Source organism: Schistocerca americana, chromosome 7, assembly GCF_021461395.2.
Source record: "Schistocerca americana isolate TAMUIC-IGC-003095 chromosome 7, iqSchAmer2.1, whole genome shotgun sequence".
Classification (NCBI taxonomy): domain Eukaryota; kingdom Metazoa; phylum Arthropoda; class Insecta; order Orthoptera; family Acrididae; genus Schistocerca; species Schistocerca americana.
The window spans coordinates 44122231-44146653 of record NC_060125.1 but is presented as its reverse complement, the minus strand read 5'-3'; the positions used below and the strand labels follow the sequence as shown (position 1 = coordinate 44146653).

At 48.3% G+C, this 24423-nt stretch overlaps 38 non-coding genes across 38 annotated transcripts; all 38 read right to left on the bottom strand.

The window, feature by feature from the left end:
- Positions 1-5288: 5288 nt before the first annotated feature.
- Trnam-cau lies at positions 5289-5361 on the bottom strand. The gene has a single exon. It is a non-coding gene; the product is annotated as a tRNA-Met (tRNA).
- Positions 5362-5799: 438 nt separating this feature from the next.
- Positions 5800-5872, bottom strand: Trnar-ucg. Its single transcript has one exon. It is a non-coding gene; the product is annotated as a tRNA-Arg (tRNA).
- A 545-nt stretch (positions 5873-6417) lies between these two features.
- Trnat-agu lies at positions 6418-6489 on the bottom strand. The gene has a single exon. It is a non-coding gene; the product is annotated as a tRNA-Thr (tRNA).
- Positions 6490-6810: 321 nt separating this feature from the next.
- Trnak-cuu lies at positions 6811-6883 on the bottom strand. The gene has a single exon. It is a non-coding gene; the product is annotated as a tRNA-Lys (tRNA).
- A 438-nt stretch (positions 6884-7321) lies between these two features.
- On the bottom strand, positions 7322-7394 carry Trnar-ucg. The gene has a single exon. It is a non-coding gene; the product is annotated as a tRNA-Arg (tRNA).
- Positions 7395-7942: 548 nt separating this feature from the next.
- On the bottom strand, positions 7943-8014 carry Trnat-agu. The gene has a single exon. It is a non-coding gene; the product is annotated as a tRNA-Thr (tRNA).
- Positions 8015-8335: 321 nt separating this feature from the next.
- Trnak-cuu lies at positions 8336-8408 on the bottom strand. Its single transcript has one exon. It is a non-coding gene; the product is annotated as a tRNA-Lys (tRNA).
- A 438-nt stretch (positions 8409-8846) lies between these two features.
- Trnar-ucg lies at positions 8847-8919 on the bottom strand. Its single transcript has one exon. It is a non-coding gene; the product is annotated as a tRNA-Arg (tRNA).
- A 548-nt stretch (positions 8920-9467) lies between these two features.
- On the bottom strand, positions 9468-9539 carry Trnat-agu. The gene has a single exon. It is a non-coding gene; the product is annotated as a tRNA-Thr (tRNA).
- A 321-nt stretch (positions 9540-9860) lies between these two features.
- On the bottom strand, positions 9861-9933 carry Trnak-cuu. The gene has a single exon. It is a non-coding gene; the product is annotated as a tRNA-Lys (tRNA).
- A 438-nt stretch (positions 9934-10371) lies between these two features.
- On the bottom strand, positions 10372-10444 carry Trnar-ucg. Its single transcript has one exon. It is a non-coding gene; the product is annotated as a tRNA-Arg (tRNA).
- Positions 10445-10995: 551 nt separating this feature from the next.
- On the bottom strand, positions 10996-11067 carry Trnat-agu. The gene has a single exon. It is a non-coding gene; the product is annotated as a tRNA-Thr (tRNA).
- A 321-nt stretch (positions 11068-11388) lies between these two features.
- On the bottom strand, positions 11389-11461 carry Trnak-cuu. The gene has a single exon. It is a non-coding gene; the product is annotated as a tRNA-Lys (tRNA).
- A 438-nt stretch (positions 11462-11899) lies between these two features.
- Trnar-ucg lies at positions 11900-11972 on the bottom strand. The gene has a single exon. It is a non-coding gene; the product is annotated as a tRNA-Arg (tRNA).
- A 542-nt stretch (positions 11973-12514) lies between these two features.
- Trnat-agu lies at positions 12515-12586 on the bottom strand. Its single transcript has one exon. It is a non-coding gene; the product is annotated as a tRNA-Thr (tRNA).
- Positions 12587-12907: 321 nt separating this feature from the next.
- Positions 12908-12980, bottom strand: Trnak-cuu. The gene has a single exon. It is a non-coding gene; the product is annotated as a tRNA-Lys (tRNA).
- Positions 12981-13418: 438 nt separating this feature from the next.
- On the bottom strand, positions 13419-13491 carry Trnar-ucg. The gene has a single exon. It is a non-coding gene; the product is annotated as a tRNA-Arg (tRNA).
- Positions 13492-14036: 545 nt separating this feature from the next.
- Positions 14037-14108, bottom strand: Trnat-agu. Its single transcript has one exon. It is a non-coding gene; the product is annotated as a tRNA-Thr (tRNA).
- A 321-nt stretch (positions 14109-14429) lies between these two features.
- Positions 14430-14502, bottom strand: Trnak-cuu. Its single transcript has one exon. It is a non-coding gene; the product is annotated as a tRNA-Lys (tRNA).
- A 439-nt stretch (positions 14503-14941) lies between these two features.
- On the bottom strand, positions 14942-15014 carry Trnar-ucg. The gene has a single exon. It is a non-coding gene; the product is annotated as a tRNA-Arg (tRNA).
- Positions 15015-15559: 545 nt separating this feature from the next.
- Positions 15560-15631, bottom strand: Trnat-agu. The gene has a single exon. It is a non-coding gene; the product is annotated as a tRNA-Thr (tRNA).
- A 321-nt stretch (positions 15632-15952) lies between these two features.
- Trnak-cuu lies at positions 15953-16025 on the bottom strand. Its single transcript has one exon. It is a non-coding gene; the product is annotated as a tRNA-Lys (tRNA).
- Positions 16026-16463: 438 nt separating this feature from the next.
- Positions 16464-16536, bottom strand: Trnar-ucg. Its single transcript has one exon. It is a non-coding gene; the product is annotated as a tRNA-Arg (tRNA).
- A 548-nt stretch (positions 16537-17084) lies between these two features.
- Positions 17085-17156, bottom strand: Trnat-agu. Its single transcript has one exon. It is a non-coding gene; the product is annotated as a tRNA-Thr (tRNA).
- Positions 17157-17477: 321 nt separating this feature from the next.
- Positions 17478-17550, bottom strand: Trnak-cuu. Its single transcript has one exon. It is a non-coding gene; the product is annotated as a tRNA-Lys (tRNA).
- A 438-nt stretch (positions 17551-17988) lies between these two features.
- On the bottom strand, positions 17989-18061 carry Trnar-ucg. Its single transcript has one exon. It is a non-coding gene; the product is annotated as a tRNA-Arg (tRNA).
- Positions 18062-18603: 542 nt separating this feature from the next.
- On the bottom strand, positions 18604-18675 carry Trnat-agu. Its single transcript has one exon. It is a non-coding gene; the product is annotated as a tRNA-Thr (tRNA).
- Positions 18676-18996: 321 nt separating this feature from the next.
- Trnak-cuu lies at positions 18997-19069 on the bottom strand. Its single transcript has one exon. It is a non-coding gene; the product is annotated as a tRNA-Lys (tRNA).
- A 438-nt stretch (positions 19070-19507) lies between these two features.
- Positions 19508-19580, bottom strand: Trnar-ucg. The gene has a single exon. It is a non-coding gene; the product is annotated as a tRNA-Arg (tRNA).
- Positions 19581-20125: 545 nt separating this feature from the next.
- Trnat-agu lies at positions 20126-20197 on the bottom strand. The gene has a single exon. It is a non-coding gene; the product is annotated as a tRNA-Thr (tRNA).
- A 321-nt stretch (positions 20198-20518) lies between these two features.
- On the bottom strand, positions 20519-20591 carry Trnak-cuu. Its single transcript has one exon. It is a non-coding gene; the product is annotated as a tRNA-Lys (tRNA).
- Positions 20592-21030: 439 nt separating this feature from the next.
- On the bottom strand, positions 21031-21103 carry Trnar-ucg. Its single transcript has one exon. It is a non-coding gene; the product is annotated as a tRNA-Arg (tRNA).
- A 545-nt stretch (positions 21104-21648) lies between these two features.
- Trnat-agu lies at positions 21649-21720 on the bottom strand. The gene has a single exon. It is a non-coding gene; the product is annotated as a tRNA-Thr (tRNA).
- A 321-nt stretch (positions 21721-22041) lies between these two features.
- Trnak-cuu lies at positions 22042-22114 on the bottom strand. The gene has a single exon. It is a non-coding gene; the product is annotated as a tRNA-Lys (tRNA).
- Positions 22115-22552: 438 nt separating this feature from the next.
- Positions 22553-22625, bottom strand: Trnar-ucg. The gene has a single exon. It is a non-coding gene; the product is annotated as a tRNA-Arg (tRNA).
- A 542-nt stretch (positions 22626-23167) lies between these two features.
- Trnat-agu lies at positions 23168-23239 on the bottom strand. Its single transcript has one exon. It is a non-coding gene; the product is annotated as a tRNA-Thr (tRNA).
- Positions 23240-23560: 321 nt separating this feature from the next.
- Trnak-cuu lies at positions 23561-23633 on the bottom strand. Its single transcript has one exon. It is a non-coding gene; the product is annotated as a tRNA-Lys (tRNA).
- Positions 23634-24071: 438 nt separating this feature from the next.
- Trnar-ucg lies at positions 24072-24144 on the bottom strand. The gene has a single exon. It is a non-coding gene; the product is annotated as a tRNA-Arg (tRNA).
- Between the last annotated feature and the right edge of the window lie 279 nt (positions 24145-24423).

The window sequence follows — 24423 nt, the reverse complement described above, 5'->3', positions numbered from 1 at the left end:
TCGCAAGCGCTGCCAGTAAGCAGTAAGCATGTACTGCCGAAACGCTAGGTGTCCATCCTCTTCATGACAACTGTTGACAAAATGTACGAAATGGCCAATCAACCACATGACGGTATGGAGCTTCGTTCGCGGAAAAAAGGAAGAATCGGGCCGGACGATGATGTCAATAGTATAAGCGGCTTCAGCAGACCTAGTGACAAAAGCAAGTTGTTTCCTGAGCCAATGCCAATTAGCAAGGTGCCCACAGCAGATGAACCGATGTTCAAGGGTATCCAGGAGACCACACCGAGTACAGGTGTCCGTGTCAGAAAGACCAATACGGTGCAGTCGTACATTGGTGGGAACCAAATTATTTATTACCCTATACCACGTGGACGCCACGGCCATAGAGTGGATCGGCAGACTAACATTCTTCCAGACGTTCCTCCAGCACACAGATGGAGACGCCAGTTCTATTGGATTGGGACCGGCCAGCCCCTCCCAGCGGGCAATCAAGCCCTTGGTCGTTGGCACCGGTCGCCGCAAGAAGACGTCACCGAGGTAACTCACCGCAATGTAAAATTCCCGAATGTGTTTCAACTTAAAATTTAGGCGTCCGACATCGACAGGTGGAGCAAGGCTCGCCGGACGCACAACAGTAAAAAGCCTGGATGTAATTGAAGTCACTTCTTGCGTAACAATTAGAGTCGTTCGGCGGACGTACAAAGCAGACGCCTTGCGAGTAATGTCAGAGAGGCCCAAGCCTCCGGAGATACGCGGTTTCGTCATTACCTCGTAACGTAACTTGAATAGATGGCCCTTCCATATAAACCTGCTAGACAATTGGCGCAACCTTTTCGCCACCATCATGGGAAGTGGGAACAGCTGAGCAACATAATAAGCTTTACATAGAACGTAGGTGTCTAAAATTCTGACTTTTTGCAAAATGGTAGCAGAGCGCTGCTCATGGACCATCAGAGCCCCCAGTATCTTCTCGGTGACAGATTTCCAATTGAGAGCCGCCATTTTTAGAGGACACCGATCAATGATAATCCCCAAGGACGTATGGCGATCGACAAAAGTGGCCCAAGGGACGTCAGCATCGCGAAATCCTCGAATATCAAGGAACTTACATTTACCCTGATTGAGACGCGCTCCAGAGACACGACAGTATGCATCAACTGCCCCTTTCAACAACGGGATATCATCACGTTGACGGAGGAGAACAACGACATCATCCGCATATGCCTTAACAGAGAGCTTCCCACCAGAGAGGGACATACCCTGAAGCTTGAGAGCAATAGTCCGAAGCAGCGGTTCCAGGGACAATACGAATAAAGACATAGAGAGCGGACTACCCTGAGGCACTCCGCGGCGGATAGCAATGGGCGGCGTCAGCTGCCCATTGACTGACACCCGAGCTGTTATTCCCCTATACAAATTGCCAAGAACACCACGTGATGAAGCGTTAAAACCTATTGTACCTAAAACACGATCTAAAAACACATGACTGACGTGATCAAAAGCCTTATAAAAATCAAGGAAGGCAAAGGCACAATGTACGTTTGTAACAGCCGCAACCGAGACAACATCCCGATATTCGGCTACTGGTGTCAGAATAGATCTATCATGAAAACAACATTGATGTGCACCAATCACACCCCGAAGCAGAGAAGACAACCGGCTATTGAGTGCCCTAGCAGCTGTCTTATAGTCAAAATTCAGCAATGTGAGCGGACGAAGATTGGCAGCAGATAAACGACCAGAGGACTTCGGAATTAAAACAATTTTCCCTACTTTAAAATCGGCAGGCACATCCATCCCCCTGACAATCTCATTTAAAATCTGCGTAAAAATGCCACCCAAAAGAGGCCAAAAACGGAGATAAAATTCTTTAGGCAGGCCGTCTGGACCCGGCGATTTACTGGACGGAGAGCGAGCAATAAAATCGAAAACATCATCTACCTGGAACTCCCGGAGAAATTCGCCGTTCGCGTCAGGCGCGATCGTCGCAGTTAGATCCCCAAAGACATCATCCGAAAGAGACTCACCAGAATCATCGGCAGAATATAGACTAGTGTAATACTGATGAAGAGCACGAACCATTTCCTCCTGTGCAAGAAGCTGTCGTCCATCATCCACCGTAAGAGAAGAGATGAAGGAGCGACGACGACGAGTCTGATGCCGTAGCAGGTGGTACAAGGATGTCAGCTCACCTTCAACAAGAGAGTGAGGTTTCGACTTAACTCGCAGACCATCCATCTGTCGTCGTTTAAGGCTCAAGAGCTTGGCTTTAATACGACGAACATCATGGATCCGCAGAGGAGAGGTACCCGCCGCGTCATATAGTTCACGCAGGACAGAGTAGTAAAATTCATACGTGTTCTTAAAATCACGCGCCCTTGCAGCACAGTAAAAAATCAAAGTCTGACGAATCTTGGGCTTGGCAAACGCAGTCCACCAAACCAGCAAGGAGGGGTATCGCGGGACAGAGCGAAGACATCGCTCCCACACGCCACTTATAACATCATCCATAGCACTGTCGGCAAGGTGGGAAACATTTAACATCCACTGGGAACGATAAAGTTTTGCAGGTTGGTGACTAAGATTTACAGTTGCAGTAAAAGCACAATGGTCAGAAAAACTAGTAGGAATAACATCGACAGAAAGAATTTTATCACATAAAAAATCAGATAAATAGAATCTGTCGAGTCTACTGCATGAGGACGCGGTAAAAAACGTATATTTCACCAGGGTTGGATATTTGTGTTCCCAAACATCACGCAGATGCATCGTACGAACTAAGTCATGTAAATCACGGCAATAATTAAAATTGGGGGACTGGTCTTCAGGGCGTAAAACACAATTAAAATCGCCTCCGAGCAGGAGACTCCGAGGACTCTGGCGCAAAAGATAAATAAGCTCTTCTTTATAAAAGCGCGATCGAGCCACAGTGTGACCCGAACCAGAGGGGGCATACAAAACAACGAGGCGGAGATCAAAAAGACGACAACCAATCCCACGGCCAGAGTCAAGGAATTCGATGTCAGTAATAGGAATGCCCTCTCGAAAGAAAAGAGCAGTTCCTGTTGAATATTCCGGCGCGACATTAAAAACAGTTTGAAATCCAGGTAGAGAGAGATCAGAAAACAACACTTCCTGCAAAAACACTACGTCCGCACAGGCGTCGTAAATAAACTGCCTCAAAGAGGCAATGCGAACGTCGGACTCAATACGGTTAACATTTAAGGTAAGAAAGGTGTATGCTTGAACCATAGAGAGAAAAGCGAGAAAACAAATCACCTACACCGACGCACCAGCGTCACAGTCCATAGCCGGGGTGACGGAGGCTTCTGAGGGAGGGGGACTGCTACCCCGTTCCGCGGATCCCTTACGTTTCGGTTTTTTACGAACAGCATTAACGTTCGGCTGAACGCGTAACTTGCGTCGGCTGACGGGCAAGGAAGCTTCAGCCGCCGGTGACGTAGGAGGGTCAAGTTCTGTATCCGACACCACCCGCGCCGGTCCACATGCGGGATCCGGGGTCGCGGGGGAAACATCCGACAAAACGGAATGGTCAACACCTGCACTAGCTTCCGGCAAACATGGACTGCACGGAGGCGAAACGTGAGCAGGAAGGTCCGAGGCCGCAGAGTTGGAAGGAAGCGGAGCAGCTCCGCTGGCAGAGGTATGGGGCAGCGAAGCAGGAAGTTGTCGCGGCTCCACTTGTTGTGACATCGAAGTCGGTTCGGAAGACGGCGCCAACAGGCCCGACCGACGACCCGACTCGAGAGAAGCTGCGTCGGAGGCCGGAGGGGCGCCAGCAGCCGCCACCGGAACCGCTACCTCAGGAGGGCAGGGAGCAGCTACAGTACACAGTGGCTCGGAGGATGCCGGTCGCTCGGACTGGGGCATCTCAGGGAGATCCTCATCCGTACTATTTCCATCGTGTGGGCGACGCCTCTTATTATTCAAAAGTGGCACACCCACCTGAGGGACAGACGGAACAACATCAGATTTAGCACGCAAAGGAGGAAATTCTGTGTCAGGGATGCGCAAAACCTGTGGCGGGGCGCTACTACCACTGGACTGTGCTACACCAAGAGCAGAACCACCTGCAACGAGGTCAGCGACCGTTAACTTGCGACGCTGTTCGAGAGAATTTTTTAAAACAAAAACTCTCCGCGGACAGTCGGTACGCACGTGACCACTTTCATTGCACAAAAAACAGGTGCCAACCTGACCACTATATGTTACATGGACACGATATCCACCGATCTGCAGGTGAGATGGAATATTCTGCTTAACGTGCATTTCGACTGAACGAATACCACTGTAACATTGCAGGCGATGTTGGCTTGACCAGCGTTCAAGGCGAATGCTCTTTACATCACCATACTTCTGTAGACCCTCCTTAAGATAGACATTATCCACCTCCGGTGGAAGGTTGTAAACACGAACACTGGTGTACGTAATGGAAGCATTGGAAAGCAGCACAGTACTTACAGAATCATCCCGATGCCGAAAGAGAACTTGATGACCGTATTTAGAAAGAATTTTATCAACCTGAAGTGGGTCCATAAACTTAACAAAGAAAACATACAGTTCAGTATCAAAATAAGCAGTGTGCACCTGATCCGAATGAACACCAAAGGTATCTACCAACCAATCATGAATCTCAAGAGAACTAGGTTGCACATGGCGGGTTGACTTGTCAAAAGCAAAACTAACTGTAGCCTGACGAGGAATAACCTGGGACGACATTTTCAAAATATGCGGTCGAAACCGCTACACAAAAAACACTGAAATAAGGACAGAAAGTAACACAAGGTACGAAACAACGACGGAGAAACACTCACAGAAGTTGCAACACAACACGTAAACAAAAACGATAGTCCACTATACGTAACGCTACGGCGGAGCGGAAGACTAGGCACGTCCACACTGCACGGCGTCTAAAGCGGAACTGACCACTGAGCTAAGGAGGCGCCGCCTAGCGCAATTTTCGGGTACTGTATTCTTGTGGACTAGTGAATCGGAGCCCTTCAGCTGGAAACGCACCGCATTAGCGACCATTATTTGTATTTAGTTAGCACAGCTGCTGCTTTCTTACACATCTCACACGATATCGATGTACGCCTAAAACTTCAAAACAACACATTTAATTCATTTCAGAGTTACTTTCAGCTTCAAAAACCATTCCTCTGATATTCATACGAAGCTAGGCATCGTCGTAACCCGTTACGTTCATTACGCAAGGCTCACGAGAGGGGCGCAGGTTGCATCCGCGTAGACACAAAATTTGGCGCCGCCCAGCGTGGGGCTCGAACCCACGACCCTGAGATTATGAGTCTCATGCTCTACCGACTGAGCTAGCCGGGCTCCACACAACGCGTTACGAGCCATACAGTATTTATGCGACCTGCGACCCTCTATGGAAGATCCTTTTGACTACAGCTTATTTCCTGCTGCCACAAATGAGCTACAATCCTATTCAATGAAAAATTGTCTCCGAAAGGCATCAAATCTACTTGAAATGATACGTGGCTATCAGCACCATTATTCATCACACATGCTCGACTGTGCGCAGACGCCTGTGGCGTAGCTCTTGGGTCCTGAGTCAGACGCAGTAGTTCCAAGAAAACTCTCCTGATCGGCACTGTGCCGAAAATTTCGCTACACAACCCCTTTGTCTTGCTTGAGCTTCAGGTAGACGCCGGTTTGCAGCCAGGAAGCGCACAGCAGCAACTTTCAACTAGTTTTGTAGTACTCAAACAACACAGTAAAACAGCATGCATCTTTTGCAGAACTGGAAAAACTCGACCGTGACAGGATTCGAACCTGCAATCTTCGGATCCGAAGTCCGACGCCTTATCCATTAGGCCACACGGTCACTGGCGCAATATGCTTCCCCACACACACCTCATTTTCGCCATTTGTACGCTTGCCGGAATGAATTTCCCATCTTTGACGCAATTCTCCATCTCCAATTTCAGTACTAAAAAGGCGACGCTACTTCTTGCTGTGTCCCATCGCAAGTTACATTCAAGCCCTTATGACGCTGATCAAACAAGAGGTTGCAAATCAGCTTCAATCGCTTACTGCCATCTCAGTCGGTTGCAGAAGGTACCTCACCCTATGTCATACAATGGCGAGTTGCCGCTATTACCAAAGCGGCGGCGGCGCCGACGACGACGACGACAACCGCGAGGGTCTCTACCAGGGGTAGAAAATACATCACAAGAACTAAGTATTTCACGTCGGCATTCTCCGGAGACTGCCAAAAGCAGCAGTTTCTGGTGCCTACTTTAATAGCACCATTCGCACTATTCATTTGCGAGAGCACTTCTTTAATACCGCACCCATTCATAATTTTTTTTATCCTTGACCGCTTTTTTCGAAAGGGCTACGGTAGAAGGGGCGCTTACAAAATTCATTTGCCCCCTGTGAGGATCGAACTCACGACCTCTGGTTTACTAGACCAGCGCTCTGCCACTGAGCTAAGGAGGCGCCGCCTAGCGCAATTTTCGGGTACTGTATTCTTGTGGACTAGTGAATCGGAGCCCTTCAGCTGGAAACGCACCGCATTAGCGACCATTACTTGTATTTAGTTTGCACAGCTGCTGCTTTCTTACACATCTCACACGATATCGATGTACGCCTAAAACTTCAAAACAACACATTTAATTCATTTCAGAGTTACTTTCAGCTTCAAAAACCATTCCTCTGATATTCATACGAAGCTAGGCATCGTCGTAACCCGTTACGTTCATTACGCAAGGCTCACGAGAGGGGCGCAGGTTGCATCCGCGTAGACACAAAATTTGGCGCCGCCCAGCGTGGGGCTCGAACCCACGACCCTGAGATTAAGAGTCTCATGCTCTACCGACTGAGCTAGCCGGGCTCCACACAACGCGTTACGAGCCATACAGTATTTATGCGACCTGCGACCCTCTATGGAAGATCCTTTTGACTACAGCTTATTTCCTGCTGCCACAAATGAGCTACAATCCTATTCAATGAAAAATTGTCTCCGAAAGGCATCAAATCTACTTGAAATGATACGTGGCTATCAGCACCATTATTCAACACACATGCTCGACTGTGCGCAGACGCCTGTGGCGTAGCTCTTGGGTCCTGAGTCAGACGCAGTAGTTCCAAGAAAACTCTCCTGATCGGCACTGTGCCGAAAATTTCGCTACACAACCCCTTTGTCTTGCTTGAGCTTCAGGTAGACGCCGGTTTGCAGCCAGGAAGCGCACAGCAGCAACTTTCAACTAGTTTTGTAGTACTCAAACAACACAGTAAAACAGCATGCATCTTTTGCAGAACTGGAAAAACTCGACCGTGACAGGATTCGAACCTGCAATCTTCGGATCCGAAGTCCGACGCCTTATCCATTAGGCCACACGGTCACTGGCGCAATATGCTTCCCCACACACACCTCATTTTCGCCATTTGTACGCTTGCCGGAATGAATTTCCCATCTTTGACGCAATTCTCCATCTCCAATTTCAGTACTAAAAAGGCGACGCTACTTCTTGCTGTGTCCCATCGCAAGTTACATTCAAGCCCTTATGACGCTGATCAAACAAGAGGTTGCAAATCAGCTTCAATCGCTTACTGCCATCTCAGTCGGTTGCAGAAGGTACCTCACCCTATGTCATACAATGGCGAGTTGTCGCTATTACCAAAGCGGCGGCGGCGCCGGCGCCGACGACGACGACAACCGCGAGGGTCTCTACCAGGGGTAGAAAATACATCACAAGAACTAAGTATTTCACGTCGGCATTCTCCGGAGACTGCCAAAAGCAGCAGTTTCTGGTGCCTACTTTAATAGCACCATTCGCACTATTCATTTGCGAGAGCACTTCTTTAATACCGCACCCATTCATAATTTTTTTTATCCTTGACCGCTTTTTTCGAAAGGGCTACGGTAGAAGGGGCTTTTACAAAATTCATTTGCCCCCTGTGAGGATCGAACTCACGACCTCTGGTTTACTAGACCAGCGCTCTGCCACTGAGCTAAGGAGGCGCCGCCTAGCGCAATTTTCGGGTACTGTATTCTTGTGGACTAGTGAATCGGAGCCCTTCAGCTGGAAACGCACCGCATTAGCGACCATTATTTGTATTTAGTTAGCACAGCTGCTGCTTTCTTACACATCTCACACGATATCGATGTACGCCTAAAACTTCAAAACAACACATTTAATTCATTTCAGAGTTACTTTCAGCTTCAAAAACCATTCCTCTGATATTCATACGAAGCTAGGCATCGTCGTAACCCGTTACGTTCATTACGCAAGGCTCACGAGAGGGGCGCAGGTTGCATCCGCGTAGACACAAAATTTGGCGCCGCCCAGCGTGGGGCTCGAACCCACGACCCTGAGATTAAGAGTCTCATGCTCTACCGACTGAGCTAGCCGGGCTCCACACAACGCGTTACGAGCCATACAGTAATTATGCGACCTGCGACCCTCTATGGAAGATCCTTTTGACTACAGCTTATTTCCTGCTGCCACAAATGAGCTACAATCCTATTCAATGAAAAATTGTCTCCGAAAGGCATCAAATCTACTTGAAATGATACGTGGCTATCAGCACCATTATTCAACACACATGCTCGACTGTGCGCAGACGCCTGTGGCGTAGCTCTTGGGTCCTGAGTCAGACGCAGTAGTTCCAAGAAAACTCTCCTGATCGGCACTGTGCCGAAAATTTCGCTACACAACTTCTTTGTCTTGCTTGAGCTTCAGGTAGACGCCGGTTTGCAGCCAGGAAGCGCACAGCAGCAACTTTCAACTAGTTTTGTAGTACTCAAACAACACAGTAAAACAGCATGCATCTTTTGCAGAACTGGAAAAACTCGACCGTGACAGGATTCGAACCTGCAATCTTCGGATCCGAAGTCCGACGCCTTATCCATTAGGCCACACGGTCACTGGCGCAATATGCTTCCCCACACACACCTCATTTTCGCCATTTGTACGCTTGCCGGAATGAATTTCCCATCTTTGACGCAATTCTCCATCTCCAATTTCAGTACTAAAAAGGCGACGCTACTTCTTGCTGTGTCCCATCGCAAGTTACATTCAAGCCCTTATGACGCTGATCAAACAAGAGGTTGCAAATCAGCTTCAATCGCTTACTGCCATCTCAGTCGGTTGCAGAAGGTACCTCACCCTATGTCATACAATGGCGAGTTGCCGCTATTACCAAAGCGGCGGCGGCGCCGGCGCCGACGACGACGACAACCGCGAGGGTCTCTACCAGGGGTAGAAAATACATCACAAGAACTAAGTATTTCACGTCGGCATTCTCCGGAGACTGCCAAAAGCAGCAGTTTCTGGTGCCTACTTTAATAGCACCATTCGCACTATTCATTTGCGAGAGCACTTCTTTAATACCGCACCCATTCATAATTTTTTTTATCCTTGACCGCTTTTTTCGAAAGGTCTACGGTAGAAGGGGCTTTTACAAAATTCATTTGCCCCCTGTGAGGATCGAACTCACGACCTCTGGTTTACTAGACCAGCGCTCTGCCACTGAGCTAAGGAGGCGCCGCCTAGCGCAATTTTCGGGTACTGTATTCTTGTGGACTAGTGAATCGGAGCCCTTCAGCTGGAAACGCACCGCATTAGCGACCATTATTTGTATTTAGTTAGCACAGCTGCTGCTTTCTTACACATCTCACACGATATCGATGTACGCCTAAAACTTCAAAACAACACATTTAATTCATTTCAGAGTTACTTTCAGCTTCAAAAACCATTCCTCTGATATTCATACGAAGCTAGGCATCGTCGTAACCCGTTACGTTCATTACGCAAGGCTCACGAGAGGGGCGCAGGTTGCATCCGCGTAGACACAAAATTTGGCGCCGCCCAGCGTGGGGCTCGAACCCACGACCCTGAGATTAAGAGTCTCATGCTCTACCGACTGAGCTAGCCGGGCTCCACACAACGCGTTACGAGCCATACAGTATTTATGCGACCTGCGACCCTCTATGGAAGATCCTTTTGACTACAGCTTATTTCCTGCTGCCACAAATGAGCTACAATCCTATTCAATGAAAAATTGTCTCCGAAAGGCATCAAATCTACTTGAAATGATACGTGGCTATCAGCACCATTATTCAACACACATGCTCGACTGTGCGCAGACGCCTGTGGCGTAGCTCTTGGGTCCTGAGTCAGACGCAGTAGTTCCAAGAAAACTCTCCTGATCGGCACTGTGCCGAAAATTTCGCTACACAACCCCTTTGTCTTGCTTGAGCTTCAGGTAGACGCCGGTTTGCAGCCAGGAAGCGCACAGCAGCAACTTTCAACTAGTTTTGTAGTACTCAAACAACACAGTAAAACAGCATGCATCTTTTGCAGAACTGGAAAAACTCGACCGTGACAGGATTCGAACCTGCAATCTTCGGATCCGAAGTCCGACGCCTTATCCATTAGGCCACACGGTCACTGGCGCAATATGCTTCCCCACACACACCTCATTTTCGCCATTTGTACGCTTGCCGGAATGAATTTCCCATCTTTGACGCAATTCTCCATCTCCAATTTCAGTACTAAAAAGGCGACGCTACTTCTTGCTGTGTCCCATCGCAAGTTACATTCAAGCCCTTATGACGCTGATCAAACAAGAGGTTGCAAATCAGCTTCAATCGCTTACTGCCATCTCAGTCGGTTGCAGAAGGTACCTCACCCTATGTCATACAATGGCGAGTTGCCGCTATTACCAAAGCGGCGGCGGCGCCGGCGCCGACGACGACGACGACAACCGCGAGGGTCTCTACCAGGGGTAGAAAATACATCACAAGAACTAAGTATTTCACGTCGGCATTCTCCGGGGACTGCCAAAAGCAGCAGTTTCTGGTGCCTACTTTAATAGCACCATTCGCACTATTCATTTGTGAGAGCACTTCTTTAATACCGCACCCATTCATAATTTTTTTTATCCTTGACCGCTTTTTTCGAAAGGGCTACGGTAGAAGGGGCTTTTACAAAATTCATTTGCCCCCTGTGAGGATCGAACTCACGACCTCTGGTTTACTAGACCAGCGCTCTGCCACTGAGCTAAGGAGGCGCCGCCTAGCGCAATTTTCGGGTACTGTATTCTTGTGGACTAGTGAATCGGAGCCCTTCAGCTGGAAACGCACCGCATTAGCGACCATTATTTGTATTTAGTTAGCACAGCTGCTGCTTTCTTACACATCTCACACGATATCGATGTACGCCTAAAACTTCAAAACAACACATTTAATTCATTTCAGAGTTACTTTCAGCTTCAAAAAGCATTCCTCTGATATTCATACGAAGCTAGGCATCGTCGTAACCCGTTACGTTCATTACGCAAGGCTCACGAGAGGGGCGCAGGTTGCATCCGCGTAGACACAAAATTTGGCGCCGCCCAGCGTGGGGCTCGAACCCACGACCCTGAGATTAAGAGTCTCATGCTCTACCGACTGAGCTAGCCGGGCTCCACACAACGCGTTACGAGCCATACAGTATTTATGCGACCTGCGACCCTCTATGGAAGATCCTTTTGACTACAGCTTATTTCCTGCTGCCACAAATGAGCTACAATCCTATTCAATGAAAAATTGTCTCCGAAAGGCATCAAATCTACTTGAAATGATACGTGGCTATCAGCACCATTATTCAACACACATGCTCGACTGTGCGCAGACGCCTGTGGCGTAGCTCTTGGGTCCTGAGTCAGACGCAGTAGTTCCAAGAAAACTCTCCTGATCGGCACTGTGCCGAAAATTTCGCTACACAACCCCTTTGTCTTGCTTGAGCTTCAGGTAGACGCCGGTTTGCAGCCAGGAAGCGCACAGCAGCAACTTTCAACTAGTTTTGTAGTACTCAAACAACACAGTAAAACAGCATGCATCTTTTGCAGAACTGGAAAAACTCGACCGTGACAGGATTCGAACCTGCAATCTTCGGATCCGAAGTCCGACGCCTTATCCATTAGGCCACACGGTCACTGGCGCAATATGCTTCCCCACACACACCTCATTTTCGCCATTTTTACGCTTGCCGGAATGAATTTCCCATCTTTGACGCAATTCTCCATCTCCAATTTCAGTACTAAAAAGGCGACGCTACTTCTTGCTGTGTCCCATCGCAAGTTACATTCAAGCCCTTATGACGCTGATCAAACAAGAGGTTGCAAATCAGCTTCAATCGCTTACTGCCATCTCAGTCGGTTGCAGAAGGTACCTCACCCTATGTCATACAATGGCGAGTTGCCGCTATTACCAAAGCGGCGGCGGCGCCGACGACGACGACAACCGCGAGGGTCTCTACCAGGGGTAGAAAATACATCACAAGAACTAAGTATTTCACGTCGGCATTCTCCGGAGACTGCCAAAAGCAGCAGTTTCTGGTGCCTACTTTAATAGCACCATTCGCACTATTCATTTGCGAGAGCACTTCTTTAATACCGCACCCATTCATAATTTTTTTTATCCTTGACCGCTTTTTTCGAAAGGGCTACGGTAGAAGGGGCTTTTACAAAATTCATTTGCCCCCTGTGAGGATCGAACTCACGACCTCTGGTTTACTAGACCAGCGCTCTGCCACTGAGCTAAGGAGGCGCCGCCTACCGCAATTTTCGGGTACTGTATTCTTGTGGACTAGTGAATCGGAGCCCTTCAGCTGGAAACGCACCGCATTAGCGACCATTATTTGTATTTAGTTAGCACAGCTGCTGCTTTCTTACACATCTCACACGATATCGATGTACGCCTAAAACTTCAAAACAACACATTTAATTCATTTCAGAGTTACTTTCAGCTTCAAAAACCATTCCTCTGATATTCATACGAAGCTAGGCATCGTCGTAACCCGTTACGTTCATTACGCAAGGCTCACGAGAGGGGCGCAGGTTGCATCCGCGTAGACACAAAATTTGGCGCCGCCCAGCGTGGGGCTCGAACCCACGACCCTGAGATTAAGAGTCTCATGCTCTACCGACTGAGCTAGCCGGGCTCCACACAACGCGTTACGAGCCATACAGTATTTATGCGACCTGCGACCCTCTATGGAAGATCCTTTTGACTACAGCTTATTTCCTGCTGCCACAAATGAGCTACAATCCTATTCAATGAAAAATTGTCTCCGAAAGGCATCAAATCTACTTGAAATGATACGTGGCTATCAGCACCATTATTCAACACACATGCTCGACTGTGCGCAGACGCCTGTGGCGTAGCTCTTGGGTCCTGAGTCAGACGCAGTAGTTCCAAGAAAACTCTCCTGATCGGCACTGTGCCGAAAATTTCGCTACACAACCCCTTTGTCTTGCTTGAGCTTCAGGTAGACGCCGGTTTGCAGCCAGGAAGCGCACAGCAGCAACTTTCAACTAGTTTTGTAGTACTCAAACAACACAGTAAAACAGCATGCATCTTTTGCAGAACTGGAAAAACTCGACCGTGACAGGATTCGAACCTGCAATCTTCGGATCCGAAGTCCGACGCCTTATCCATTAGGCCACACGGTCACTGGCGCAATATGCTTCCCCACACACACCTCATTTTCGCCATTTGTACGCTTGCCGGAATGAATTTCCCATCTTTGACGCAATTCTCCATCTCCAATTTCAGTACTAAAAAGGCGACGCTACTTCTTGCTGTGTCCCATCGCAAGTTACATTCAAGCCCTTATGACGCTGATCAAACAAGAGGTTGCAAATCAGCTTCAATCGCTTACTGCCACCTCAGTCGGTTGCAGAAGGTACCTCACCCTATGTCATACAATGGCGAGTTGCCGCTATTACCAAAGCGGCGGCGGCGCCGACGACGACGACGACAACCGCGAGGGTCTCTACCAGGGGTAGAAAATACATCACAAGAACTAAGTATTTCACGTCGGCATTCTCCGGAGACTGCCAAAAGCAGCAGTTTCTGGTGCCTACTTTAATAGCACCATTCGCACTATTCATTTGCGAGAGCACTTCTTTAATACCGCACCCATTCATAATTTTTTTTATCCTTGACCGCTTTTTTCGAAAGGGCTACGGTAGAAGGGGCTTTTACAAAATTCATTTGCCCCCTGTGAGGATCGAACTCACGACCTCTGGTTTACTAGACCAGCGCTCTGCCACTGAGCTAAGGAGGCGCCGCCTAGCGCAATTTTCGGGTACTGTATTCTTGTGGACTAGTGAATCGGAGCCCTTCAGCTGGAAACGCACCGCATTAGCGACCATTATTTGTATTTAGTTAGCACAGCTGCTGCTTTCTTACACATCTCACACGATATCGATGTACGCCTAAAACTTCAAAACAACACATTTAATTCATTTCAGAGTTACTTTCAGCTTCAAAAACCATTCCTCTGATATTCATACGAAGCTAGGCATCGTCGTAACCCGTTACGTTCATTACGCAAGGCTCACGAGAGGGGCGCAGGTTGCATCCGCGTAGACACAAAATTTGGCGCCGCCCAGCGTGGGGCTCGAACCCACGACCCTGAGATTAAGAGTCTCATGCTCTACCGACTGAGCTAGCCGGGCTCCACACAACGCGTTAGAGGGCCATACAGTATTTATGCGACCTGCGACCCTCTATGGAAGATCCTTTTGACTACAGCTTATTTCCTGCTGCCACAAATGAGCTACAATCCTATTCAATGAAAAATTGTCTCCGAAAGGCATCAAATCTACTTGAAATGATACGTGGCTATCAGCACCATTATTCAACACACATGCTCGACTGTGCGCAGACGCCTGTGGCGTAGCTCTTGGGTCCTGAGTCAGACGCAGTAGTTCCAAGAAAACTCTCCTGATCGGCACTGTGCCGAAAATTTCGCTACACAACCCCTTTGTCTTGCTTGAGCTTCAGGTAGACGCCGGTTTGCAGCCAGGAAGCGCACAGCAGCAACTTTCAACTAGTTTTGTAGTACTCAAACAACACAGTAAAACAGCATGCATCTTTTGCAGAACTGGAAAAACTCGACCGTGACAGGATTCGAACCTGCAATCTTCGGATCCGAAGTCCGACGCCTTATCCATTAGGCCACACGGTCACTGGCGCAATATGCTTCCCCACACACACCTCATTTTCGCCATTTGTACGCTTGCCGGAATGAATTTCCCATCTTTGACGCAATTCTCCATCTCCAATTTCAGTACTAAAAAGGCGACGCTACTTCTTGCTGTGTCCCATCGCAAGTTACATTCAAGCCCTTATGACGCTGATCAAACAAGAGGTTGCAAATCAGCTTCAATCGCTTACTGCCATCTCAGTCGGTTGCAGAAGGTACCTCACCCTATGTCATACAATGGCGAGTTGCCGCTATTACCAAAGCGGCGGCGGCGCCGACGACGACGACGACAACCGCGAGGGTCTCTACCAGGGGTAGAAAATACATCACAAGAACTAAGTATTTCACGTCGGCATTCTCCGGAGACTGCCAAAAGCAGCAGTTTCTGGTGCCTACTTTAATAGCACCATTCGCACTATTCATTTGCGAGAGCACTTCTTTAATACCGCACCCATTCATAATTTTTTTTATCCTTGACCGCTTTTTTCGAAAGGGCTACGGTAGAAGGGGCTTTTACAAAATTCATTTGCCCCCTGTGAGGATCGAACTCAGGACCTCTGGTTTACTAGACCAGCGCTCTGCCACTGAGCTAAGGAGGCGCCGCCTAGCGCAATTTTCGGGTACTGTATTCTTGTGGACTAGTGAATCGGAGCCCTTCAGCTGGAAACGCACCGCATTAGCGACCATTATTTGTATTTAGTTAGCACAGCTGCTGCTTTCTTACACATCTCACACGATATCGATGTACGCCTAAAACTTCAAAACAACACATTTAATTCATTTCAGAGTTACTTTCAGCTTCAAAAAGCATTCCTCTGATATTCATACGAAGCTAGGCATCGTCGTAACCCGTTACGTTCATTACGCAAGGCTCACGAGAGGGGCGCAGGTTGCATCCGCGTAGACACAAAATTTGGCGCCGCCCAGCGTGGGGCTCGAACCCACGACCCTGAGATTAAGAGTCTCATGCTCTACCGACTGAGCTAGCCGGGCTCCACACAACGCGTTACGAGCCATACAGTATTTATGCGACCTGCGACCCTCTATGGAAGATCCTTTTGACTACAGCTTATTTCCTGCTGCCACAAATGAGCTACAATCCTATTCAATGAAAAATTGTCTCCGAAAGGCATCAAATCTACTTGAAATGATACGTGGCTATCAGCACCATTATTCAACACACATGCTCGACTGTGCGCAGACGCCTGTGGCGTAGCTCTTGGGTCCTGAGTCAGACGCAGTAGTTCCAAGAAAACTCTCCTGATCGGCACTGTGCCGAAAATTTCGCTACACAACCCCTTTGTCTTGCTTGAGCTTCAGGTAGACGCCGGTTTGCAGCCAGGAAGCGCACAGCAGCAACTTTCAACTAGTTTTGTAGTACTCAAACAACACAGTAAAACAGCATGCATCTTTTGCAGAACTGGAAAAACTCGACCGTGACAGGATTCGAACCTGCAATCTTCGGATCCGAAGTCCGACGCCTTATCCATTAGGCCACACGGTCACTGGCGCAATATGCTTCCCCACACACACCTCATTTTCGCCATTTGTACGCTTGCCGGAATGAATTTCCCATCTTTGACGCAATTCTCCATCTCCAATTTCAGTACTAAAAAGGCGACGCTACTTCTTGCTGTGTCCCATCGCAAGTTACATTCAAGCCCTTATGACGCTGATCAAACAAGAGGTTGCAAATCAGCTTCAATCGCTTACTGCCATCTCAGTCGGTTGCAGAAGGTACCTCACCCTATGTCATACAATGGCGAGTTGCCGCTATTACCAAAGCGGCGGCGGCGCCGGCGCCGACGACGACGACAACCGCGAGGGTCTCTACCAGGGGTAGAAAATACATCACAAGAACTAAGTATTTCACGTCGGCATTCTCCGGAGACTGCCAAAAGCAGCAGTTTCTGGTGCCTACTTTAATAGCACCATTCGCACTATTCATTTGCGAGAGCACTTCTTTAATACCGCACCCATTCATAATTTTTTTTATCCTTGACCGCTTTTTTCGAAAGGGCTACGGTAGAAGGGGCTTTTACAAAATTCATTTGCCCCCTGTGAGGATCGAACTCACGACCTCTGGTTTACTAGACCAGCGCTCTGCCACTGAGCTAAGGAGGCGCCGCCTAGCGCAATTTTCGGGTACTGTATTCTTGTGGACTAGTGAATCGGAGCCCTTCAGCTGGAAACGCACCGCATTAGCGACCATTATTTGTATTTAGTTAGCACAGCTGCTGCTTTCTTACACATCTCACACGATATCGATGTACGCCTAAAACTTCAAAACAACACATTTAATTCATTTCAGAGTTACTTTCAGCTTCAAAAAGCATTCCTCTGATATTCATACGAAGCTAGGCATCGTCGTAACCCGTTACGTTCATTACGCAAGGCTCACGAGAGGGGCGCAGGTTGCATCCGCGTAGACACAAAATTTGGCGCCGCCCAGCGTGGGGCTCGAACCCACGACCCTGAGATTAAGAGTCTCATGCTCTACCGACTGAGCTAGCCGGGCTCCACACAACGCGTTACGAGCCATACAGTATTTATGCGACCTGCGACCCTCTATGGAAGATCCTTTTGACTACAGCTTATTTCCTGCTGCCACAAATGAGCTACAATCCTATTCAATGAAAAATTGTCTCCGAAAGGCATCAAATCTACTTGAAATGATACGTGGCTATCAGCACCATTATTCAACACACATGCTCGACTGTGCGCAGACGCCTGTGGCGTAGCTCTTGGGTCCTGAGTCAGACGCAGTAGTTCCAAGAAAACTCTCCTGATCGGCACTGTGCCGAAAATTTCGCTACACAACCCCTTTGTCTTGCTTGAGCTTCAGGTAGACGCCGGTTTGCAGCCAGGAAGCGCACAGCAGCAACTTTCAACTAGTTTTGTAGTACTCAAACAACACAGTAAAACAGCATGCATCTTTTGCAGAACTGGAAAAACTCGACCGTGACAGGATTCGAACCTGCAATCTTCGGATCCGAAGTCCGACGCCTTATCCATTAGGCCACACGGTCACTGGCGCAATATGCTTCCCCACACACACCTCATTTTCGCCATTTTTACGCTTGCCGGAATGAATTTCCCATCTTTGACGCAATTCTCCATCTCCAATTTCAGTACTAAAAAGGCGACGCTACTTCTTGCTGTGTCCCATCGCAAGTTACATTCAAGCCCTTATGACGCTGATCAAACAAGAGGTTGCAAATCAGCTTCAATCGCTTACTGCCATCTCAGTCGGTTGCAGAAGGTACCTCACCCTATGTCATACAATGGCGAGTTGCCGCTATTACCAAAGCGGCGGCGGCGCCGACGACGACGACAACCGCGAGGGTCTCTACCAGGGGTAGAAAATACATCACAAGAACTAAGTATTTCACGTCGGCATTCTCCGGAGACTGCCAAAAGCAGCAGTTTCTGGTGCCTACTTTAATAGCACCATTCGCACTATTCATTTGCGAGAGCACTTCTTTAATACCGCACCCATTCATAATTTTTTTTATCCTTGACCGCTTTTTTCGAAAGGGCTACGGTAGAAGGGGCTTTTACAAAATTCATTTGCCCCCTGTGAGGATCGAACTCACGACCTCTGGTTTACTAGACCAGCGCTCTGCCACTGAGCTAAGGAGGCGCCGCCTAGCGCAATTTTCGGGTACTGTATTCTTGTGGACTAGTGAATCGGAGCCCTTCAGCTGGAAACGCACCGCATTAGCGACCATTATTTGTATTTAGTTAGCACAGCTGCTGCTTTCTTACACATCTCACACGATATCGATGTACGCCTAAAACTTCAAAACAACACATTTAATTCATTTCAGAGTTACTTTCAGCTTCAAAAACCATTCCTCTGATATTCATACGAAGCTAGGCATCGTCGTAACCCGTTACGTTCATTACGCAAGGCTCACGAGAGGGGCGCAGGTTGCATCCGCGTAGACACAAAATTTGGCGCCGCCCAGCGTGGGGCTCGAACCCACGACCCTGAGATTAAGAGTCTCATGCTCTACCGACTGAGCTAGCCGGGCTCCACACAACGCGTTACGAGCCATACAGTATTTATGCGACCTGCGACCCTCTATGGAAGATCCTTTTGACTACAGCTTATTTCCTGCTGCCACAAATGAGCTACAATCCTATTCAATGAAAAATTGTCTCCGAAAGGCATCAAATCTACTTGAAATGATACGTGGCTATCAGCACCATTATTCAACACACATGCTCGACTGTGCGCAGACGCCTGTGGCGTAGCTCTTGGGTCCTGAGTCAGACGCAGTAGTTCCAAGAAAACTCTCCTGATCGGCACTGTGCCGAAAATTTCGCTACACAACCCCTTTGTCTTGCTTGAGCTTCAGGTAGACGCCGGTTTGCAGCCAGGAAGCGCACAGCAGCAACTTTCAACTAGTTTTGTAGTACTCAAACAACACAGTAAAACAGCATGCATCTTTTGCAGAACTGGAAAAACTCGACCGTGACAGGATTCGAACCTGCAATCTTCGGATCCGAAGTCCGACGCCTTATCCATTAGGCCACACGGTCACTGGCGCAATATGCTTCCCCACACACACCTCATTTTCGCCATTTGTACGCTTGCCGGAATGAATTTCCCATCTTTGACGCAATTCTCCATCTCCAATTTCAGTACTAAAAAGGCGACGCTACTTCTTGCTGTGTCCCATCGCAAGTTACATTCAAGCCCTTATGACGCTGATCAAACAAGAGGTTGCAAATCAGCTTCAATCGCTTACTGCCACCTCAGTCGGTTGCAGAAGGTACCTCACCCTATGTCATACAATGGCGAGTTGCCGCTATTACCAAAGCGGCGGCGGCGCCGACGACGACGACGACAACCGCGAGGGTCTCTACCAGGGGTAGAAAATACATCACAAGAACTAAGTATTTCACGTCGGCATTCTCCGGAGACTGCCAAAAGCAGCAGTTTCTGGTGCCTACTTTAATAGCACCATTCGCACTATTCATTTGCGAGAGCACTTCTTTAATACCGCACCCATTCATAATTTTTTTTATCCTTGACCGCTTTTTTCGAAAGGGCTACGGTAGAAGGGGCTTTTACAAAATTCATTTGCCCCCTGTGAGGATCGAACTCACGACCTCTGGTTTACTAGACCAGCGCTCTGCCACTGAGCTAAGGAGGCGCCGCCTAGCGCAATTTTCGGGTACTGTATTCTTGTGGACTAGTGAATCGGAGCCCTTCAGCTGGAAACGCACCGCATTAGCGACCATTATTTGTATTTAGTTAGCACAGCTGCTGCTTTCTTACACATCTCACACGATATCGATGTACGCCTAAAACTTCAAAACAACACATTTAATTCATTTCAGAGTTACTTTCAGCTTCAAAAACCATTCCTCTGATATTCATACGAAGCTAGGCATCGTCGTAACCCGTTACGTTCATTACGCAAGGCTCACGAGAGGGGCGCAGGTTGCATCCGCGTAGACACAAAATTTGGCGCCGCCCAGCGTGGGGCTCGAACCCACGACCCTGAGATTAAGAGTCTCATGCTCTACCGACTGAGCTAGCCGGGCTCCACACAACGCGTTATAGGGCCATACAGTATTTATGCGACCTGCGACCCTCTATGGAAGATCCTTTTGACTACAGCTTATTTCCTGCTGCCACAAATGAGCTACAATCCTATTCAATGAAAAATTGTCTCCGAAAGGCATCAAATCTACTTGAAATGATACGTGGCTATCAGCACCATTATTCAACACACATGCTCGACTGTGCGCAGACGCCTGTGGCGTAGCTCTTGGGTCCTGAGTCAGACGCAGTAGTTCCAAGAAAACTCTCCTGATCGGCACTGTGCCGAAAATTTCGCTACACAACCCCTTTGTCTTGCTTGAGCTTCAGGTAGACGCCGGTTTGCAGCCAGGAAGCGCACAGCAGCAACTTTCAACTAGTTTTGTAGTACTCAAACAACACAGTAAAACAGCATGCATCTTTTGCAGAACTGGAAAAACTCGACCGTGACAGGATTCGAACCTGCAATCTTCGGATCCGAAGTCCGACGCCTTATCCATTAGGCCACACGGTCACTGGCGCAATATGCTTCCCCACACACACCTCATTTTCGCCATTTGTACGCTTGCCGGAATGAATTTCCCATCTTTGACGCAATTCTCCATCTCCAATTTCAGTACTAAAAAGGCGACGCTACTTCTTGCTGTGTCCCATCGCAAGTTACATTCAAGCCCTTATGACGCTGATCAAACAAGAGGTTGCAAATCAGCTTCAATCGCTTACTGCCATCTCAGTCGGTTGCAGAAGGTACCTCACCCTATGTCATACAATGGCGAGTTGCCGCTATTACCAAAGCGGCGGCGGCGCCGACGACGACGACGACAACCGCGAGGGTCTCTACCAGGGGTAGAAAATACATCACAAGAACTAAGTATTTCACGTCGGCATTCTCCGGAGACTGCCAAAAGCAGCAGTTTCTGGTGCCTACTTTAATAGCACCATTCGCACTATTCATTTGCGAGAGCACTTCTTTAATACCGCACCCATTCATAATTTTTTTTATCCTTGACCGCTTTTTTCGAAAGGGCTACGGTAGAAGGGGCTTTTACAAAATTCATTTGCCCCCTGTGAGGATCGAACTCAGGACCTCTGGTTTACTAGACCAGCGCTCTGCCACTGAGCTAAGGAGGCGCCGCCTAGCGCAATTTTCGGGTACTGTATTCTTGTGGACTAGTGAATCGGAGCCCTTCAGCTGGAAACGCACCGCATTAGCGACCATTATTTGTATTTAGTTAGCACAGCTGCTGCTTTCTTACACATCTCACACGATATCGATGTACGCCTAAAACTTCAAAACAACACATTTAATTCATTTCAGAGTTACTTTCAGCTTCAAAAAGCATTCCTCTGATATTCATACGAAGCTAGGCATCGTCGTAACCCGTTACGTTCATTACGCAAGGCTCACGAGAGGGGCGCAGGTTGCATCCGCGTAGACACAAAATTTGGCGCCGCCCAGCGTGGGGCTCGAACCCACGACCCTGAGATTAAGAGTCTCATGCTCTACCGACTGAGCTAGCCGGGCTCCACACAACGCGTTACGAGCCATACAGTATTTATGCGACCTGCGACCCTCTATGGAAGATCCTTTTGACTACAGCTTATTTCCTGCTGCCACAAATGAGCTACAATCCTATTCAATGAAAAATTGTCTCCGAAAGGCATCAAATCTACTTGAAATGATACGTGGCTATCAGCACCATTATTCAACACACATGCTCGACTGTGCGCAGACGCCTGTGGCGTAGCTCTTGGGTCCTGAGTCAGACGCAGTAGTTCCAAGAAAACTCTCCTGATCGGCACTGTGCCGAAAATTTCGCTACACAACCCCTTTGTCTTGCTTGAGCTTCAGGTAGACGCCGGTTTGCAGCCAGGAAGCGCACAGCAGCAACTTTCAACTAGTTTTGTAGTACTCAAACAACACAGTAAAACAGCATGCATCTTTTGCAGAACTGGAAAAACTCGACCGTGACAGGATTCGAACCTGCAATCTTCGGATCCGAAGTCCGACGCCTTATCCATTAGGCCACACGGTCACTGGCGCAATATGCTTCCCCACACACACCTCATTTTCGCCATTTGTACGCTTGCCGGAATGAATTTCCCATCTTTGACGCAATTCTCCATCTCCAATTTCAGTACTAAAAAGGCGACGCTACTTCTTGCTGTGTCCCATCGCAAGTTACATTCAAGCCCTTATGACGCTGATCAAACAAGAGGTTGCAAATCAGCTTCAATCGCTTACTGCCATCTCAGTCGGTTGCAGAAGGTACCTCACCCTATGTCATACAATGGCGAGTTGCCGCTATTACCAAAGCGGCGGCGGCGCCGACGACGACGACAACCGCGAGGGTCTCTACCAGGGGTAGAAAATACATCACAAGAACTAAGTATTTCACGTCGGCATTCTCCGGAGACTGCCAAAAGCAGCAGTTTCTGGTGCCTACTTTAATAGCACCATTCGCACTATTCATTTGCGAGAGCACTTCTTTAATACCGCACCCATTCATAATTTTTTTTATCCTTGACCGCTTTTTTCGAAAGGGCTACGGTAGAAGGGGCTTTTACAAAATTCATTTGCCCCCTGTGAGGATCGAACTCACGACCTCTGGTTTACTAGACCAGCGCTCTGCCACTGAGCTAAGGAGGCGCCGCCTAGCGCAATTTTCGGGTACTGTATTCTTGTGGACTAGTGAATCGGAGCCCTTCAGCTGGAAACGCACCGCATTAGCGACCATTATTTGTATTTAGTTAGCACAGCTGCTGCTTTCTTACACATCTCACACGATATCGATGTACGCCTAAAACTTCAAAACAACACATTTAATTCATTTCAGAGTTACTTTCAGCTTCAAAAACCATTCCTCTGATATTCATACGAAGCTAGGCATCGTCGTAACCCGTTACGTTCATTACGCAAGGCTCACGAGAGGGGCGCAGGTTGCATCCGCGTAGACACAAAATTTGGCGCCGCCCAGCGTGGGGCTCGAACCCACGACCCTGAGATTAAGAGTCTCATGCTCTACCGACTGAGCTAGCCGGGCTCCACACAACGCGTTACGAGCCATACAGTATTTATGCGACCTGCGACCCTCTATGGAAGATCCTTTTGACTACAGCTTATTTCCTGCTGCCACAAATGAGCTACAATCCTATTCAATGAAAAATTGTCTCCGAAAGGCATCAAATCTACTTGAAATGATACGTGGCTATCAGCACCATTATTCAACACACATGCTCGACTGTGCGCAGACGCCTGTGGCGTAGCTCTTGGGTCCTGAGTCAGACGCAGTAGTTCCAAGAAAACTCTCCTGATCGGCACTGTGCCGAAAATTTCGCTACACAACCCCTTTGTCTTGCTTGAGCTTCAGGTAGACGCCGGTTTGCAGCCAGGAAGCGCACAGCAGCAACTTTCAACTAGTTTTGTAGTACTCAAACAACACAGTAAAACAGCATGCATCTTTTGCAGAACTGGAAAAACTCGACCGTGACAGGATTCGAACCTGCAATCTTCGGATCCGAAGTCCGACGCCTTATCCATTAGGCCACACGGTCACTGGCGCAATATGCTTCCCCACACACACCTCATTTTCGCCATTTGTACGCTTGCCGGAATGAATTTCCCATCTTTGACGCAATTCTCCATCTCCAATTTCAGTACTAAAAAGGCGACGCTACTTCTTGCTGTGTCCCATCGCAAGTTACATTCAAGCCCTTATGACGCTGATCAAACAAGAGGTTGCAAATCAGCTTCAATCGCTTACTGCCATCTCAGTCGGTTGCAGAAGGTACCTCACCCTATGTCATACAATGGCGAGTTGCCGCTATTACCAA